The sequence below is a fragment of the Pteronotus mesoamericanus genome, unplaced genomic scaffold (assembly GCF_021234165.1).
Source record: "Pteronotus mesoamericanus isolate MK-2021 breed Mesoamerican mustached bat unplaced genomic scaffold, CSHL_Meso_final scaffold_31, whole genome shotgun sequence".
NCBI lineage: Eukaryota > Metazoa > Chordata > Mammalia > Chiroptera > Mormoopidae > Pteronotus > Pteronotus mesoamericanus.
This window is the reverse complement of record NW_026555312.1, coordinates 36,157,380-36,172,668: the sequence shown is the minus strand read 5'-3', so window position 1 is coordinate 36,172,668 and position 15,289 is coordinate 36,157,380.

Here is a 15,289-nt window from a genome sequence, read left to right as displayed (position 1 = left end):
TTTATTAACATCAGAAGGAGAGGTATTTGGTCAGAGTCCAATCTGAAAGTCACACATGTCCAAATGCCTTCTCTTCTTCTCTCTCTCCCTCTAGGCAACCTTGTCCTTCCTGTGGCCTTAAGTGCCATCTTTATATACCTCAGATACATGTCCTAAACCTGCCCCTCATAGTCTCCCCATCTTGGAAAATGTGCCTCTATTCACCAGCCCCTCTTGGCTCCTTCTTCACTCTGGAAAGCCAGGTTCTCTCTGCTTTTGGGATCCCTCTCATCCCTCCCCTTTCTCCCTGTCCACATTGCCACAGTTCTTTCCCAAGCCACTGTCATCTCTCGCTAAGATAACTGAAACAGCCTCCTCTGGCTGCTCATATCCTTCTCATTCCTCTGCCAGCCTCTCTCAGCCAAGCAGGGTGATCTTTCAAAACCATAAATCAGACCTCATTCCCCACTTCTGTAGAGTCTTATAATTCTTCCGAGCTACCTAGAGTGGGCTGCCATACCTATGTGGTCTCTTCAGGCCGGTTCATATCACACTGCCCCCAGCACACTGGCCTTCCACATTTATGGACTTTGCTTATGCTGTTTCAAATATCTACCTGGGTCTTTATTCTCCTCCCAGAAAATTCCCACTTTCAGGCCTCACCTCAACTTGGTTTTTCCTTTCCCCTAACAGAAGTCTTTCCTGTACCCACAATCAAAAACAAATCCTCCCTCTCCTCTCCCATTTCACACTGTTCTTTTCCTTTAGAGCACTGATTCATACATGTAGTCACGCATTTTGTTATCTAATGTCTGTCTCTTACGCCAGATAAAAAAGAACTCATGTCTGGGTTTTCTCATTGCTAGAGCACCTCCTAGAACAAAGTATGTGCTAAAGAAACATGTGTTGAATGAATGAATGAATGAATGAATGAATGGGAGTGAATGAATCAATGAATGGTGAACTGGTGGGTAGAACCTCCTTAGCTGAGGGAGAAAAGAAGGAGGTACCCTACAAAGAAAGGGAGGCAGGACAGGGGTGTAGCCCAGGTCTGCACAAACAAAGACCTGGCCTAGTTCTGGATTAGTGCTGTGGTAAGAGCCCCCTCCAGTGGCCCTGCGGGGACTGGGAAAGACTGGCTTATGGATCCCTGGGCCTGGGTGTGCATTAGTGTGTGGGTGGGGAGAGTGAGGTGAGGATGGGTTGTTGCATGGGAACTGGGGTGTGAGCCTCATCATTGCAGATTTGTATTCCTGCCTACTTTTATTTCAGGACTTGTTTATTTTTCCTTAAAACATGGTTGCTATGCCAAGAGGCATACCTGAATTAGCTGTAAGTCTGTAATTTTATAGCTATTACCTAAGTGTTTCTGTGACTTGGGTAGTGGCAGGGAACTACAAACAAACAGCAGTAAAAGAGCAGTAAGAGCAAGGAGGCCTCTTAGCTCTGTTTCAGCCGCATGCCTTTCCTGTCCCCATTCCCACCACCCTTCTCCGAGTCACAGCAAACCCGGAGATGGGGGTGTGGGAGGCCCAAGGGTCCCAGAACCCCAGCTCTGAGCCCTCATTTCATTGCCCCCTCTGGCTGCCCAGGTAAACAGGCCCATCCCCTTAGCACAGCTTCCTCAACATCCACCCCCCACCAACCAGAAACCTCTCATACTCCCCTCCACAAAGGTAAACAAAAGCCAGCTTAATTTTGTGATATGTTCCTTCTCCAGTGGCTCATGGCACCAATGAACATGAGACATTTTGCACTCTTTGCCCTATCATTCTTGCTTGTTATCTGTCTGCTGACAGAATCTCTGGACCAAGGCTGGCACTGATGTTCACCGCCACCCTCTTGTTCCTGTCTTTGGTTCTGTCTCTTTTCCTCTCCCTCATGGCTCCTCCTCCATCTCCCAAGAAGGAGAAGCTTGTCCTTGATCCTTGAGGCCTCCTCTGAGGGAAGTGGTACCCAGTGGGGGCCATGGCTGAGGATGGGGGTTGCTCTGGGCTTCTTGCGGTGCATGGGTTCTCAAGACACCTGCATCTTGCTTCAGCTCAGCTGCAGCCTTCTGTGCCTCAGTGTCCCTGTATCTGTACCGCAAAGGTGGGGCTTGATCCCCAAAGGATCTTCCTGTTCTAATATTTGAAGGTAAATACCTAAAGGAGTAAGAGATGTGTAGTAAATGCTTGAGTGATTGAGGGGTATATGGAGGTGTGGCGGAGTTCACAATGCAGGTTTTTGTTGCAGGAGGGAGTTGGGCTTTGACCAGGAACAGAAGCAAAGCAGCAGAGCCAGAAAGAAGAGAAAAAGCTGGATAAGTTATGAGAACAGTTGGGCATCAATTTCAACAAATATAGTCATTGAAAACAACAACTTTTTTTCTTCCAAATAATCTTCACTTAAAAAAAAAACCTACAAGAAAGAAAACAAAAAATATAAAACTCCTCTCTGTTTCCTCTACAAACAACCCTTATGAATAGCTTGCTGTGCATCATTGCTGAATTTTTCCTAGGTGTATTTATTCTGTATATTTTTATACACAGACTTTAAAAACAGAAAAACAAGAATAGGGTCACAGCGCACATATCGATCAGTCACTTGTTTTTTTCCCTCATGGATAACTCATGCACATCTGCCAGACCAGTATGTGTATCTAGACCTCATTTCTTACTGGCTGCAGTGTGCTCTATTGTACAGCTGTATCACTGTTTATACCTCCAACCTGCATCAATGGACATCTTGAGTTGCTTCCAGTTTGGAGCTGTATCAGTTTCTTAGTACAATAAATAATGGCTAACTTGCAACCACAAAGCTTAGCGGTATAAAAAAGCATTTATCATGTTCACAAGTCTGGACGCCAGCTGGTCTAGGGTAGGCGAGGCTGCTTCCCCGGTGGGCCTACTCAACTAAGGGACTGGCTAAGGTCAGGCTGGTCTAAGATGGCCTTGCTTGGGATGATTCTATTCTCTCCCATATGATCTCCCATCCGGCAGCAAACTGGCCTGGGCTTGTCCTCATGTTGGTAGCATGTTTCTTAGAGAGCATGTGGGAGCATACAAGGGCTCTCGGGGCCAACACTTTGGAAGTGGCACATGATCACTTCCACCATATTCCATTGGCCAAAGCCAGTCAGAGGCCAGTCCAGATTCAAGGGATAGAGAAACCAACTTCACATCTTGATGGAAAGAGCTACAAAATGACACTGGAAAGCGATACAGGAAATGATGGGTGATCGGGGCCATTTTTGTAATTGATATACCAAAACTAATGTTCCTCAGAACAATGTTGGGAAGCACAAATCCAGCCTTATATAATGACTTTGTACTTTTCCCAGTGATCCCTCTGGCCAGTGCTTTCAGGCCTTTGTTCATGCTGTACCCTCTACAAGCAGTGTCCTCTCCACCTGCTCTCCTTGGAAAGCTGAGTCTTCTTCTGAAACCCATTCAAGTATCTCTTGCTCTGTGCCTCCTTCCTTGATGCCCACTGCCCCTTTCCCACCTTTGGACCACTGTAGACCACCACTTCATATACTGGCTTATCCTTGTCTGTTTACCCATCTCTCTCCTTCTTGAGCTGTGAGCACCTTGAGGGCATGGCTCAGAGCAGGCAGCAATGTGTTTGTGACATGAGATGTTGACTGTATGGCAAGAGGTGGGAGGCTTGTGCGGAGCTCCTGACTACTCGTTCTCCCTCCTGTCTCTCTGTCTGTCTGTCTCTCTCTCTTACTTTGTGGCTTGCTTGCTGCCCACCAACCCAATGTGGGGTCAAATAAAATCCCAAGTCTGGTTCTGCCCAGCTTTGCTTAACTCTCTACTCAGAGCTAAGCATCCAACTGCCCTTCGACACCTGACATCACTTGTCCTTTCAGTCAGAAGAAAGGTACTGGGAGGGATCAAGAGGCTTGCACTCCTGTGACCAGCAGTTGCAGATCTGGGAATTTAGTTCTATACTAATCTGCTTTTCAGAGGCCATCTGTACCCACTGTCTGCTAGAGTCAGTCTTGTCCAATCACAGGAGTCTAGAGAAGCACATAAGGCATAAAATGTATTCCCTGTATCTATCAGACAGAAGTGGCACTCAATGGGTACAAGAGCTGGAAGCGCCAGGCACAGGGGACAAATAATGTGCTGGCCACATAACTGGTACACAGCTTCCATGAGGTATTAGTGCAATATCTCCTCAGGCCATCTGGCCACTTGCCACCCTCTCTTCTCCAGTCAGGCCAGGCTTCTCCCTCCCCAACACCATCCTACCACTCCTTCAGAGTTTCTTGCCTTCTTTCAGAGCTGCCTTGATGAGCCTGCCCCAGAAACAGTCCTTCTGTCCAGACTGACCTGTGGGTCCTAGGAAACAGAACTTAGCTCCTTCAGCCTCCCATGATCCCAGCCTCTGTGCCAGGTACACATGGACATCTAGGGTATTGACAGGGTTTCATATGTACTTCTTTGTACACAAAACATGATGAGTGACATGTGTAGGGTGCACTCCCTGTGTGTCCAGCAGCAAAGCCTCTATGGCTCATCATCTAATTTTAATCTCCACAACTATATGATATTAGTACCACTATTTTTTCCAGTTTTAAATCATTTTTTTTTTGTTTTTCAGTTAAAGTTGACAGACATTATTATGTTAGTTTCAGGTGTACATCCCTGTGATTGGACACTACGTAACTTATTGGGTTGGCCAAAAAGTCCATTTAGTTTTTTCCAAAAAATAAAGAACATATTTTTCATTTTCACCAATAACTTTATTGATTGGATATTTTGATTATGTTGGCTATCTTCTGCATGGTAAAACATTGATAGTTCTTAATGTCTCAATTTGATCACTATCAACTTCACCTAGTCTACAGAGTGGTGGAGCATTGTCCAGAAAGAAATCTCCAATACAAAACACTGCAGACCACTTTTGACAAGTTTGGCCAGTCACAGCACCTTATCCATACACTGCACAAATCTTTTCTTGAATTTCAGTTGTGTTTTTACCTTTCTTGTAATAATAAAGCATAATATGGCAAAAATGTTGCATATTTTCTTCCATCTTCCAATATTAAAGTGGCTACACAAAAATTCATCAGTTTTGATGTTTTTATAAAATGCACACTGATATGACAGCTGTCACAATACAATCTAACAAGATTGTTTCAAATGAAGTTGAGGACAACTAAGCACTACTAGAGCTATCTTATGGAAAAACCAAGCAAACTTTTTGGTCAACCCAATACTAAGTGATCATCCCAATAAATCTCACACCCATCTGACACCATACATAGATATTAGAATATTATTGACTACATTCCCTATGCTGTACTTTACATCCCCATGACTACTCTGTAACAACCAGTTTGTATTTCTAAAACTCTTCACCTTTTTCACCCATCCCCTTACCCTCCCCGTTTGGCAACCATCAAAATGTTTTCTGTATCTATGTGTCTGTTTCTGTTCTTCTCTGTTTATTTTGTTTTTTTATATTCAATTGATAGATATGTATTTATTGCCATTTTATTGTTCATATTTTACATCTTTATTTCTTCTTTTTTAAATTGTTGTTCAATTACAGTTGTCCCCATTTTCCCCATTACTCTCCCCCGCCCTACCCATCCACATTTCCCACATTCAATTCTCTCCCTCTTGCCCTGTTGCCTTGGTCCATGGGTCCTTTATACATATTTCTTGATGACCTTTCCTTTCTATGCTCCATTCCTTTAACATTTTATGTAATACTGGTTTGATGGCGATGAACTCCTTTAGTTTGTTTCTTGTCTTGGAGCTCTTTATCTATCAATTTTAAATGATAGCTTTGCTAGATAGAGTAATCTTGCTTTATATTACTTTGAATTGTTTCTCGCCAATCCCTTGTGGCCTTCCAAGTTTCTTTTGAGAAATCAGCTGACTGTCTTATGGGAGCTCCCTTGTAGGTAACTAACTGCTTTTCTCTTGCTGCATTTAAGATTCTTTCTTTGTTTTTAACTTTTGGCATTTTAATTGCAATGTGTCTTGGTGTGGACCTTTTTGGGATCATCTTGTTTGGGATTCTCTGCACTTCCTGGATTGTATGTCTATTTCCTTCACCAGGTTAAGGAAGTTTTCTGTCATTATTTTTTCAAATAAGTTTTCAATTTCTTGCTCTGTCTCTTCTTCCAGCACCCCCATCATGCAAACACTTTGGATTCTTTTTTCTTTTGGCTGTTCAAATTGGGTGTCTTTTGCTTCCTTATATCCCAAATCTCTGATTTGATTCTTGCCTTAATCTTCTCTACAGTTCATTTCCTGTAAATTATTCTTCGTTTTGGTTAATGTATCCTTCATTTCCAACAGGAAATCATTTTTTTAAATTTCCATGCCCCCCCCTTATTTTTTTATGCTGTTGAGGTTCTCACTAAGTTCATCTACTCTTTTTTAAAAAATTATATTTTATTAATTATGGTATTACAGTTGTCCTGATATTTCCTTCTCTGCCTCGCCTCCACCTAGCAACCACCACTACCTCATGCAAATCCCTACCTTGTTCATATCCATGGGTCATGCATGTAAGTTCTTTGGTCACTCCCTTTCCTATACTGTACTGTACATCCCAATGGCTATTGTGTAACTACCTATTTCTAATTCTTAATCACCTCATCTCTTATACATGCTCCCACACCCCCCTCCAATCTCTTTATCTTTAACCTTTAGCATTTTAATATTTTACTTTCTTTAATTTTTATTTTTTAAGAATGTATTATTGATTATGCTATTACAGTTGTTCCATTTTTTTTCCCCTCTATTCCCCTCTGCCCTGCCCTCTCTCTCCCTCCCACATTCTCCCCCACCTTTAGTTTAAGTCCATGGGTCACACATATGAGTTCTTTGGCTTCTCCATTTCCTATGCTATTCTTAACCTCCCCCTGTCTATTTTGTACCTACCAATTATGCTTCTTATTCCCTGTACCTTCCCTTCCATTCTCCCCCCACCCCTCCCCACTGACCTCTATTTCTGTGATTCTGTTTCTGTTCTAGTTGTTCGCTCAGTTTTTGTTTTTAAGCTTCAGTTGTTGATAGTTGTGAATTTGTTGTCATTTTACTGATCTTCTTCTTTTTCTTAGATAAGCCCCTTTAACATTTCATATAATAAGGGCTTGGTGATGATGAACCCCTTGAGCTTTACTTTATCTAGGGAGCACTTTATCTGCCCTTCCATTCTAAATGATAGTTTTGCTGGATAGAGTAATCATGGATGTAGGTCCTTGCCTTTCATGATTTTGAATACTTCTTTCCAGTCCCTTCTTGCCTGCAAGGTTTCTTTTGAGAAATCAGCTGATAGTCTCATGGGAACTCCTTTGTAGGTAACTGTCTCCTTTTCTCTTGCTGCTTTTAAGATTGTCTCCTTATCTTTAATCTCCAGTAATGTAATTATGGTGTGCCTTGGTGTGTGCTTCCTTGGGTCCAAATTCTTTGGGACTCCCTGAGCTTCCTGGATCTCCTGGAAGTCTATTTCCTTGGCCTGACTGGGGAAGTTCTCTTTTATTATTTTTTCAAGTAAGTTTTCTACTTCTTGCTCTTCCTCTTCTCCTTCTGGTACCTCAGTGATTCAGATGTTGGAACATTTAAAGTTGTTCCAGAGGTTCCTAAGCCTCTCCTCATTTTTTTGAAATCTGTTCCGGTTGAATGTTTATCTCTTCCTCCTGTTCCAAATCATTGATTTGAGTTCCAGTTTCCTTCCCTTTACTGTTGGTTCTCTGTGTATTTTTCTTTCTTTCACTTTGCATAGTCTTCACTTTTTCCTCCATTTTGCGGCCACACTCAGCCATTTCCATGAGCATCCTGATTACCAGTGTTTTGAACTCTGCATCTGATAGGATTGCCATTGCCTCATCGCTTAGGTCTTTTGCTGGAGTTTTGGTCTGTTTTTTCACCTGTTACATTGTAAGGGGTAGAGCCTGAGATATTCGCCAGGGCAGGGTAACCCACTTTGTTGCGTTGTGGCACTGTCTGTGGGGGAGGGGCCAGAGAGGGAACAATGTCACTCGCTTGGCTCTTGCCCTGTTTTTGGCCACTTCCCCCACTGCCCACAAGCAAATTGGGCCCTTTTGGTGCTGATTCCCAGGGGGGTGGGTTTGTGTACATTCTAGGACCCCACGGGTCTCTCCAATGAACTCTCCTGTGAGGCTGGGAGTTTCTCCCACCACCACAACACCCACAGATTTTTACAGCTTGAGGTTTCAAGGCTTTATTTCCCCATGCTGGAACCCTGGATAGCGCAGTCTGTCTCACTCCCCAGTTGTTCCTCGTAGTTTATCTGCATGCGTATGTGGGATCGCCTGGTCTGTTAGCCACCACCTCACACACTTGGTCCTTCAGGAGCCGCCTTGCTGTCTTCTCCACCCTGGTTGCCCATCTCTGCTCCCTCCTACCAGTCTGGATGAATGCCTCTTCTTTAATTCCTTGGTTGTTGGACCTTCATACAGTTCAATTTTCTGGCAGTTCTGGTTGTTTTTGGTTTTTAAATTGGTTGTTGTCCTTCTTTTGGTTGTGTGAGGAAACAAAGTGTATCTACCTATGCCTCCATCTTGGTTGGAAGCCTAACTTTTGGCATTTTAATTATGATGTGTCTTGGGGTGGACCTCTTTGCGTCCATCTTGTATGGGACTCCTCGTGCTTTCTGGACTTGCATGTTTATTTTCTTCACCAAATTAGGAAAGTTTTCTGCCATCATTTTTTCAAATAGATTTCCAATTTCTTGCTCTTTCTCCCCTCCTTCTGGTACCCCTGTGAAGCAAGTGTTGGATTGCTTAAAGTTGTCCCACAGGCTGCTTACACCAACTTCTTTTTTTTTTGGATTCTCTTTTATTTTTGTTGTTCTGATTGTTTTTTTTTTTTCTTTCTTCCTTATGTTCCAAATCATTGATTTGATGCTTGGCTTCATCCACTCTACTATTGTTTCCCTGTAAATTGTTCTTTATTTCAATTAGTATAGACTTCATTTCTGACTTGATCTTTTATATGATGTCAAGATCCTCACTTAGTTCCTTGAACATCCTTATAACCAGTGTTTTGAACTCTGCATCTGATAAATTGCTTATCTCCATTTCATTCAGCTTTTTCTGGAATTTTGATCTGTTCTTTCATTTGGGCCATGTTTCTTTGTCTCCTCATCTTGGCAGCCTTCCTGTGTTTGTTTGTTTGTATGTATTAGGTAGAGCTGTTTTGACTCCATGTCTTGGTAGTGCAGCCTAATGTAGTAGGTGTCCTGTAAGATCCAGTCACACAGCCTCCCCTGGCACCCAAGCTGGGTACTTGAGGTGGGCCCTCTGTGTGGGCTGAATACACCATTCTCTTGTAGTTGAGACTTGATTGCAGTTGGTAGATCAATGGGAGGGATTTGCCCAGGCCAGTCATCTACAAGGATTGGCTGTGCCACTGGATCTTACAGGACGCCTACAGAACACCACTTAGCACCCTCCTCCACCTTCCATGTAGGATCAGCTGTGCAGGGACAGTGTGGTGGTGCTCCAACACGGTCTGTAGCTGTCCACTGGGTGCACTGGCCCTGGGGTTTCATGGGTGGTGCAGGCCAAGATCAGCCCCAACCTGTGTTTGCCCAGGGCCACTCTGCCTGATTTATAAAGCAATCTGAGATGGCTGCTACTTGTGCTGGGCTTGGAGATTTCCAGGTGAAGCTAATCTGTGAATCTAGGCTTCTAGTTCTGGGCCTGGGGCTCACTGAGGCCAGTTGCTCCTTGCTTGGAAGCTGTGAGGCGAAGCCAAGACCAGCCATTCATACGAAAAAGCAGCTTGGTTGGGCCCATAAGTTGGGTAGAGTCTCTGGGGATCTCCAAGGCAGGTTAAACAGTGTTAGCCAGTTTGATGAAATCTTAGATATGGCACAAGTCTGCTAGGTCTGTGGGGGAAGGGCCCAGAAAAGGGACAATGGCCTCTGTTCTCCTTGATGCCAGACACCTCAGCCTTCCCCTGCATGCCACTGGTGCCTCTCCAGCCACCACCCTGGCACCGGCGCCCAGAGTGAGTGAATCTGAGTAGGTAAGTCTGTGTGTAAGTCCTTTAAGAGGAACTGCTTGGGGCTCTAGAAGTTTCTTCCACCGACTCAATTCCTGCTGGCATTTGTAGCCAGAAGTTGTGGGGACTTATTGTCTTGGCACTGGTACCCTGGGCTGGCAGGCCTAGTGTGGTGCTGGGACTCCTCACTCCCAAAATATCCCTCCCAAATTTTTAGCCACCATGTATGTATGTGGGACCAGCCCGTTCCACATCTGTGCTCCTTCTACCAGCCTGGATGGGTGTGGTTTCTTTAATTCCATAGTTGTCAGACCTCCATTCAATTCAATTTCTGGTGGCTCTGAGTGATGGTTGTTCTATATTTTAGTTGTATTTTGTTGTGGTTGTGTAAAGAGGCGAGCCATGTCTGCCTACACCGTCATTGTAACTGGAAGCCTGTGTATTTTCTCCTAAGTCCACTGAACATCCTTGTAACCAATGTTTTGAACTGTTTGTCTCCATTTTGTTTAGTTCTCTTTCTGGAGTTTTGTTCTCTTCTTTCATTTGGAACATGTTTCTTTGTCTCCCCATTTTGGTAGCCTCCCTGTGTTTGTTTCTCCGTATTAGGTAGAGTTATTATGTCCCCTGGGCTTGGTAGAGTGGCCTAATGTAGTAGGTGTCCTGTAGGGTCCAGGGGCACAGCCTCCCTGTTCACCCAAGCTGGGTATTCCAAGTGCAGCGCCCCGCCCTGCCCTCACTATTTGGGCTATATACACCCTCCTGTTATAGTTGAATCTTGATTGCTGTTGGCATATCAAGGGAAGGGATTTACCCACAGGTCAATTGGCTGCAAGGACTGGCTATGACCACTGACCACTGATCACTGTGGATGATCAGTTGTGCAGGTGCCTATCCCATGGATCAGAACATGTATCAGTGGGGCTCTGTTGTGCACTGAAACTGTCCCTTGAGTGTGTTTCCTTTGGAAGTGGTTGGGTGGTGCTTTAGTGTGGTCTGAAGCTGTCCACTGAGTATACTGGCTCTGGGGCCTTCTGGGAGGTACAGGCCAAGGTCAGCTGCTCCCTCTGTTTTTCCCAGAGACAAATAAATCTCCAGATGGCTACTATTTGTGCTGGGCTTGGAGATGCCTGGGAGAGGCCAAACTGTGAATAAAGGCTGGCTGCTTCTAGTTCCAGGCCTGGGGCCACTTAGCAAGAGGTATGGTGCACACAGAGGCCAGATGCTGCTTGTTGGAGAGATTTTAGGAAAGTCTGAGGAATAAGCCAAAATAGGCCATTTGTATGGAAAAGCCACTGGAAACATATTGAGTGGGCCCACAAGTTTGGTGGGTCATGGTCTCAGGGAATCACCAGGGTAGGGTGAACATTGTGAGCCATGTTGATGGAAACTCAGATATGGCACCTGCCTGCTGACTCTGAGGAAGAAAAGCTCAGAAAATGAATAATAGCCTCTGCCACCACTTCTCTCTGGAAGAAAGTTGCCCCTCCAGCTCTTACCCTGTTACAAGGCACTTCAGTTCCTCCCTGTATGTCCCTGGTATCCTTCAAGCTCCTGCCTCAGTGCTGGAGATCAGAGAGAGCGAGTCCAAGTAAGTCTGTGTGCAGGCCCTTTAAGATGAACTGCCTGGGACTCCAGTAGCTCTCTGTCTCAGCCACAATCCTTGCTGGGTTTTGTTTTTTCATTTTTGTTTTTGTTTTTGTTTTTTGATGATGTGTTTAGTTTGCCAACCCTCACTGATTTTTACAGCCAGAAATTATGAGGACTTCTCTTCCTGACACTGGAACCCTGGGCTGGGGGTTCTGGTGTGGGACTGGGACCTGTCGCTCCTCAGGGGGGACCTCTGCAGCTGAAATATCCCTCCCTATTTTTAACAGTCACTCATGGGTGAGGGATCAGCCTGTTCTGCATCTTCACCCTTCCTACAAGTCTCGATGAGGCTTCTTTATATCCTTAGTCATAGGACTTCTATTCAGCTAGGTTTCAGGCAGTTCTGAATGATGGTTGTTCTGTAGTTTAGTTGTAATTTTGATGCGGTAGTGGAAGGTTCCAAGTACCATGTTTACCTTTACTGCCACTTTGACCAGTAGCCCAATTATATTAGTACCACTATAACCCCCATTTTACAGAAGAAGGGATGTAGGCTCAGCTCTTGGGAGTTATTATTCCAGGATCTCACAGCCCTGGCTCAGCTGTGGAGTGTGTGCTCTTAACCAGTGTACCACACTGCCTTAGGACAACCATTTCAAGCCTGAATGCAATGGGCTACCACTAGAGGTGACAAAACACTACTCTCAGGAGGCACCCAAGAAGGAGGGATTAAAGGACCAGTCAGGTAAGATGATCTAGTCCCTTGCCTTTGAACCCTTATGATTCTGGCACGCAGTAGGTGCTCAGTAAATGTTGACAAGCGAATAAAAACAAAAATGAAACCTGAACCTGAGGATGTGAGACAACAGTCTTTAACCTGGGATGCATATGTGGCATCCAGATGTGCAGGGAGGTTGAGGCACTGACCGAGAATACCCTGTGCCTTTGGCCCTATCTAGAAAGACTCTGGGTGCCATCCATCTTCCCAAATCCTGCTCATTAGCTTAGCCTCAGCCAATCAGCCCAGGAATGAGGCAGCCACCAAGGCTTGCTTTGCTATCCCTCTGCTCCTTGGGAAGGAAGACTTTATCACCAAATGCTGATTTTGAAAGCCCTAATTGTCAAGCACAGTCCCATCAAAGGGGCTGAAGGCAGGCCACCTCCACCCTGTTTCTTCCCAATAGACATGGCGGGCTCCCCACAATGGTTGGTGGGTGTATATTTTAAAGTACCTAAATGCAGATGAAAATAAAAATTATTTACACTCCCTAACCAAGCTGGCAGGCTGCTTTAAAGAGTATACTGACAGTGTGTCTCCCTCCCCTCTCCTCCTTGCTGATAAAGGGCCATAAACAAGGCTGACACATTTATAATAACCTTTTCTTCCTCTCCTTCCTCTCTCTCCTGGGCTCCTGTCTTGGCCTCTCACTCCCAAGTTATGAGGAATAATTTTTTTTTATTATTCTGCCATTAGCAGAGAATAGTTTTGTGTCAAAGTCGGGGGTGAGGGGTGGCAGGAATAAAACATCAAGATCATTTAGAAAGAGGACAAAAAACAAAGCCAGAACTTTCATTTTTTTTGTGACAGTAGTGGCTGCTGGGTTGTCACCACCACAATCTAGATTGGAAATTTATTTTTCCATGTCTCCCTCACCTGTTTTATTTCCCACTTTCCTTCCCAAGGGTTCAGAGCCAAGTCTACGGGGGCTGGCTGAGCTTTTCCACCAGGTTGCTGATGGTGCCTGGGCCCAAGTGGAAGGCGATATGAACATTCTTTGGATATGCAGGGGGCTCCTCTGCTGAATTTCTAACCCAGGATGTCTGACCCCAGAAGGGCCAGGCATATCTGGTAAGCAGGAGTGGATGCTGTGGTTTGCAAACATCATTTTATAGGAGGAAGTTGGGGGTGGGCAGCCAGGGGTCTTTGGAACAGCCTGGTCTCATGGATACCTGGGGAAGAGGTTGATAGCACAATGGCAGGTGCCCCATGAGCACAGCAGATTGGGACCAGAGAACTGTAGATCCCCATAGACCTGCCCAGAAGCATGCTGGCACCAGGAAGGGGGAGTAAGGACAGCTGTGAGGACAAGAGGAAAGCAGGTCATGGGACCAGAATCTGCCTTCCCATGATGGGTGAGGGCAGAAAGGTGCCATGAGGTATCCCATCAGGAGCTCTGCAGGCTGTGGTATCAAGAGAATGTAAGAGAACTGTGAGTGCAGGTGAGACACCCCAGGAACTCTCAGAAATTACCAGAAGCACTTGTGGTCTTGAGTGGGCAGAGGAAAATTATTCCCTTTCTGGAGTCTTGCTGTCACCCACATGCTGGTGGAATGGGTATAGGTGGGGAAGCTTGGGTTCTATGTGAAAGGGGCTTTTCCCAAGGGCCTGGATTAAAAAAGCCATAGGGGCCCTGTGGCTTTCAGAGCTAGTCAAACTACACCAGGGACCTTTTAAAGACATTTCCACCTGGTTCTGAGGGTGGAACCATGAGCCCAACCCTCTTCTTCATGTAGATGGCTGGCCAGGCGAGGGTTCTTCCCATGGGGACTGAAAATCTGCCTTGGCTCTACCAGTGACCCAGCTGCTGCCTGGTCTCCAATGCATCTTAGGCACTGGTGGAGATGGGACTGGGTCCCTCAGAGTATGCCCCTTCTAGGTGTGATGGGATTACAAGAATCTGGCTTTGGAGGAAACTGAGCCCTCTGCTAGGGGGCACTCTTCCACCCTCCAACCTGGCTTTTAGACAGGACACCAGGGCTACCACTGCTCTCACCAAGAGCTGGTCACTTCGCAACAGGGGCTGTGGAGGCTCCAGGGAAGAGTGATTAGAGAGAGCTTTGTGGAAGAACGTGGCAGATTTGGGCCACCTAGATGAGGGGTAGGTAAGAGTGTTCAAGGTTTACACTTTACAGCTCCAGTTCATCATCGATGCATATATTTAGTGTGACAGTTATCTGAGAGCATGAGCATGTAGAGGAAGAGAGGCCTTTTGCTAATTCTTACTCAGGCATCCTATGGCATGTGGTGGTTCGGAAGGCAGGCAGGAAAATTGCTAGTCGAGGGTGGGGGTGGAGTCAGAGAGGCCAAGGGACTGGGAGGGAAGCATGCCTAGCTCTTGCTGGAGTGACAGGGTCACTGGGGCTAAAGGGGCAGATTTTACACACAGCACGAATGCACCCACAACTAACAAATGCTTATACACACACTTTGGCCTACTTAGGTGACACACCTAATTGAGGTGGCTGCTGGGAGATGTGCAGTGGTTAGAGGGCATAGAGCCTACTCAGCACATGGTTGTCCCACCACTGAGAGGCTCAGCAGACCAACTTTGGCCCCACTGGGCTTCAGGTGCCAGGAAGTGGCCAATGGTCCACCCCTCATATGACTGGGACTGCAGGGCAACTGCCTGTTCCCTTGGCAAATGAACATTTCAGTGGTGGATATGGATTCAAAGTCCATTGGAAATGGAGGACATGACACTTGTGATGGTTTCTCCCACTCACTGGGTGGCCACAAGGAGTAGACACTGGCTCTCCCTGCCCCACTCCCCGGCCTGCAATGCACAACATCCTTTCTTCTTACCATCAAAGAGACATCTATCTGTCTCTGTAGGAGGGAGAGACCAGCATTCTTACAATACACTCTGAGCTTTGATGTCCAGCTCAGCCCACCTGGCCAGGCCAAGAGCAGCCCCTCCTCCTCCTGATGACTGCACATGGCTGCTGCCCCTACCAGTCTC